This window comes from Lipotes vexillifer, unplaced genomic scaffold, assembly GCF_000442215.2.
Source record: "Lipotes vexillifer unplaced genomic scaffold, Lipotes_vexillifer_v1.1 scaffold789, whole genome shotgun sequence".
NCBI lineage: Eukaryota > Metazoa > Chordata > Mammalia > Artiodactyla > Lipotidae > Lipotes > Lipotes vexillifer.
In genome coordinates this window covers 794,291-800,171 of record NW_006778055.1, presented here as the reverse complement: position 1 = coordinate 800,171, position 5,881 = coordinate 794,291, and positions in this window count along the sequence as shown.

Here is a 5,881-nt window from a genome sequence, read left to right as displayed (position 1 = left end):
GGCCCAGCCGCTCCACGGCATGCGGGATCCTCCCGGACTGGGGCACAAACCCGCGTCCCCTGCATAGGCAGGTGGACCCTCAACCACTGCACCACCAGGGAAGCCCCTCCTTCCTTAATTTTTAATGATGGCTTTGAGTGTTTGTCTTTGTATAGTTTCTTTAATAATTGCTCTTAGTAGCATATTACATATGTATAACTTATCACAATCTTCTGGTGTTACTGTTTAACCAGTTTGAGTAAAGAAATCTTACCTCCCTTTACATCTTTTATGCTCTCCCATTTATAACATGATTATCAAATATTTCCTCTACATGCATTCAGAACCACATCAAATAGTATTATAGCTTTTGATTCCACTGTCATACATAATATAGAAAACTCAAGAGGAGAAGGAAGATTTATTGTATTTACTCATATTTTTGCTTATCATGCATTTTCAACCTTCCTGATGCTCCAAGGTTTCCTCTTTCATAATTTTTTTTCTTTTTAGGAAACTTATTTTAGGCACTCAAGGTGAGTATGCTGGTGAAAATGTTTTGGTTTTATCATATTGTGGATTTGGAATGCTATTTGTATACTGTTTGTAATTATATAAATAAGTTATGTGTGTGTGTGTGTGTGTGTGTGTGTGTGTGGCCTAAGTAAATCAGTCAATTTTCATGAATTTTCCATGTGCAATTGGAAATAACATGAATTCTTGATTCTCAGAATTTGATATTTATATCAATAAGATCTACCTGATTTATTATGTTGTTAAATTCTCCTACAGACATAACATTTTTTGGTTTACTTGATCTGTTTTTGTGAAAAGTAAATCTCCTGGTGATACTCAGTTTCCCTCTGTTTCTCTTTATATTTTCAGGGTTTTTTCTTATGAATTTGGTTCTGCTGAGTTATTAGGTACATAAATATTAACACCTGTTTTATATTCTTTGAGAATGTCACCTTAGCATTATAAAGTATTCTTTTTTTTTTTCCTGCGGTATGCAGGCCTCTCACTGCTGTGGCCTCTCACGCTGCGGAGGAGAGGCTCTGGACGTGCAGGCCCAGCAACTCCACGGCATGTGGGATCTTCCCAGACCGGGGCATGAACCCACGTCCCCTGCATCGGCAGGCAGACTCTCAACCATTGCGCCACCAGGGAAGCCCTATAAAGTATTTTTATCTGTCTCTTTTTATGTTTTTTTTGATGTCTACCTTCTCAGATATCAGCTTTAAGACCTTTACTTTCTTTTTATTTGCACTTACATGTTTCTCCATCATGCATTTGAAATTTTTTATTAGCTGTATTTTCTTTATACATCATAGTGTTATGTTTTACTCTGTAAGTGAATCTTATTTTTTCTCTTTAAAGTAGGCATGTTAAGCCTAGCTGAATATTTTTACATTGTTTAAAGTACATACACGTATATACATATAGTTTTGCACTATGCCATTTTGCTCTCTTTCTCTCTCTGTCTCTCACATGCACACATTTTGGATTCTTTGGGTATAAATTTTATATCTTTTGCTCTAATTGATATCATTAAAATATGATTTTTTAATAATATTTTTGTTCCATCCAATTTTTAGCTATTGTCTTTTATTTCTGTATTATGAGCAGTATTGAAATTAGCTAAAATTATCTGCTCCCTACCATCTAATATGAAGTAACATATTTTTATTCAGTTAATAGCTATAAGGCAATAAGTGAACTTATTCTATTTCATTTACACTTTCTTCATTTCCCTACCACTTTCAGTATTTATACTCTATTTACAGTGTCAGGAAGTATCAATATAATCATTACATACCATCCTTTCTTCCTTATAGCCACAATTTCGGTTTATGTTTATAGGTAAAAATGAACATAATGTTTATGTTGACATTGCTCCTGTCATTTTGATTGCCTGAAACTATTTCTTTACTTGGTTATTCAGGAAGGACTTGTGAAAATAATATTCTCTGAGCCTTTATTTTTGAAGATAAGTTTGGGTGGTGTATTAGTTTCCTAGGACTGTGATAACAAATTACCAGAAACTGGGTGGCTTAAAACAACATATATTTCCTTATAGTTCTGGAAGCCAGAAGTTTGAAGTCAAGATGGCAGCAGCTCCTTCCGAAGCCTCTAGGAGAGAATCCTTCTTTGCCCCTCCCACCTTCTGGTGGCTCCTGGTGTTCCTTGTCTTGTGGAAGCATAATGACCATCTCTACTTCTGTCTTCATATGGCTTTCTTTCCATTATGTCTTTGTGTCTTCTTGTTTGTATGATAGATGTCATAGCCAGATTGCCCTCACATCCTTATTTCTTTCTTGTAAGGAAACATCATTGGATTTAGGGTCCATTCTAAATTAAGTTAAAGATTTTGAGATCCTTAATACATCTGCAAAGACCCTCTTGCCAAATAAGGTCACATTCTCAAGTACTAGAGTTTAGGACTTAGACATACTTTTGAAGGCTGTTATTCAATCACTACAATTCACCTTCTGGCCCCCAAAACTTTATTTCTGTCCCATGTGCAAAGTACATTCACACCATCTCAACATCCCCAAAAGTCTCAACCTATTACAGCATCAAGTCTAGGTCTAAAATCTCATCTAAATATCATCAGCTCAAAAAGTGCCAAATCTCATCTTCTAAATCAGGTATGGGTGAGACTCTGCATATGATCATTCTGGGCCAAACTCCCCTCCATTTGTGTACCTGTGAAACTACAAAACAAGTTATCTGCTTCCCAAAAAAAATGTGGGGCACTCATTGGTTAGACATTCCAGTTCCCATACAGAAAAAGTGGAGGTAATATAGGAGTCATTGGTTCCAAACAAAACAAGTTAGAAACCCACCAGGGAAAATTCAATTACATTTTAAGACCTGAAAATAATCCTGTATGCCTTGAAGTTCTACCTTTTGGGCCCATGGAAGCTCTCTGGGCCCACCTCTCTGGCTTCTTTCTCTGTATCCACAGTTCTTCCCTTGGAGACATGGTTCATTTCTCTTGAAGGATATAACATGTTTGTAGCTGATTAGCTCTATCAGCCTGACTCCTGCCTATAGAATTTTTGAAGTCAATTGCCCTCTTTCACTCTGTCCTATCTCTGTCCCCTTCAGTCCGAGCTGGCAGTGTTTTTGCTGATACAACATACTCAAAAAATACTGTGTTTCTCAGTATGGAGGTTCCTTAAAAAACTAAAAATAGAACTACCATATGACCCAGCAATCCCACTACTGGGCATATACCCAGAGAAAAACCATAGTTCAAAAAGAGTCATGCACCCCAATGTTCATTGCAGCACTATTTACAATGGCCAGGTCATGGAAGCAACCTAAACGCCCATTGACAGACTAATGGATAAAGAAGATGTGGTACATATATACAGTGGAATATTACTCAGCCATAAAAAGGAAAGAAATTGGGTCCTTTGTAGAGACGTGGATGGACCTAGAGACTGTCATACAGAGTGAAGTAAGTCAGAAAGAGAAAAACAAATATCGTATATTAATGCATATATGTGGAATGTAGAAAAATGATACAGATGAACCGGTTTGCAAGGCAGAAATAGAGACACAGATGTAGAGAACAAACATATGGACACAAGGAGGGAAAGCGGGGGGGGTGGGCGGTGTTGGGAAAAAAAAATCTTTTGAAGTTTTATAATTTCCATTTTGGAGTTCACCCATTTCATTAAAAGTTATCTGCTTTACCTGTAAAAAAAAAAAAAAATACTGTGGTTCTCCCATGCTTTTCATGGAGATCTATGCCATTAGACAAGAAGATCCTCCACAAATCTTTCCTAGGTAACTCCATATCTTGCCCTGGCTTCTGTGGAGATGGTTGAGTATATCTATTAGTCACATGCATAATCTCTCAGAAAAGGTTCTCCAGGCAACCCCATGACCCTCTCTTAAGGGCAGGCTTTTCCAGCAGTGAGTTTGTTAAATTTTAGCTTCATTTGCAATCTGGATAGGTCAAAAACCTCCCAAATCATTGAATATTGGTTTCTTTTTGTTTAATAGTTCCTTCCTCAATTTAGTTATTTCCTCTCACATTTTACTACTTTGCTTGGAAATATCAACTAATTTGTTTTTCTGTTTTGCTTTGTAAACAACAGAACACAATTCAGCCAAGATTTATGACACTTTATAACAAGGATCACCTTTCCTCTAGTTTCCAATAACATGGTGACCTTATAAGAAGCACTTTTAATGTCCATATTTCCCTAAATCTCTTCAAGGCAATAAATCTAGGCTTTTTCTATTATGTACCTCAAAATTCTGGAAGCTTCTACCCATTACCTAATATAAAAGCCACTTCTACATTTTTAGTATTTGTCACAACAGCACCCTATTTCCAGGTACCAAAATCTATATTAGTTTCCTAGAGCTGCCTTAAACAAACTACCACAAACTTAGGTAGACTAAAATAACAGAAATGTATTCTGTCACAGTTCTGGAGGCAAAAAGTACAACATCAAGATACAGGAAGGGCCACACTCCTTCCAGAGCTCTACAGGAAAATCCTTCTTTGCCTCTTCCAACTTTTGGTAGCTCTTGGAGTTCCCTGGCATGTTGTAGCATAAAAACAATCTCTGCCTCCACCTTCACAATACCTTCTTTTTAATGGGTCTCTTCGTCTTCTTTTATGTCTCTTAAAGGATACTTGTTATTGGAGTTAGGGCCTGATCTAAATCCAGGATCCTGTCATCTTGAGATCTTTTACTTAATTACATTGGCAAAGACCCTATTTCCAAACAAGTTCACATTCACAGCTACTGGGGGTTAGGACTTGGACCTATCTTTTTGGGGCCACTATTCAACACACTACAGATGAATATATAAAATCCTTTGCTATCTTTTTACTTTCTTTTGAGTTTCTTAACTCCATCATTTCCTGACATAAAGGGGGACTGTTTAAAATCTTGATGACAATTTCATTGTCTTTTCTTTGTGAGTTGATCTTTTTGCCTAGATGTCTAAATGTTTTCCTTTAAAATATAAATATTTTAGTAAAATATATCTCAGTGTTGAATGTTTTGTATCAGTTTCCCCATGTATGTAGAATGCCCTTTCAATATGTAGTTTCAAAACTTTAATTAAAGCAGTTTTTCTTGAATTAAAAATTGTATTAATTTCATTGTTTTTCCATTCCACTGCTGTTTCTTTTCCTTCCTATTATATTTTGGATTTTTTTCTTATCTTCTGTATCTACCACTTTTTCTAAACTGATTATATCTTTCTTAATTTCTTTTAAATTAAAAAAATTTTCCTCCTTTTTAATCTTCTACTTATTTTAAGGCAATTTGCATGGTGCTTATTTACTAAAGTTTCTCTTGGTTTACTCTTCACTTTCTATTTTAAAATATTATTTCCTTTCTGTCAGCTCACTTTCCCACATCATCTGGTTGAATTTTCTAATTCAGACTTAAGTTTTTGTTTTATATTTTCTATATAATTTTAAATAAAAAGTTAAAATATTAAAACATTGAATGTAAATTTTAAATTTATTGTATTTTTAAAATATTAGTTTATAGTTTTTGTCTGTTTTGTAGCCAAAAATCTCTAAAGTTCCTTCATTTAAGGCAAGAATGTAATTTTGCTTCCAAAACCTCCCTCGACCAAGAATTGAACAACAGACTTTTAAACAATGTTGAAATAATCAGGTCAAAAACTAATTATTATTCTATTTTATTTAATGACTCAATTTCACAGGATCTTTAAAAGTAAATAGTCACAACGTGTCACAATATGTACACATTTATTTGTATAGAGGATGACTGAAAATCCAAACATGTTTCATGTAGTAATGCATTAGAATGACTTATGTCATCTATCATACATGGGCCAAAACATATGATTCTCTCAGCAAGACTTCAAAGTTATTACTTTATCCATTTTATAGAAG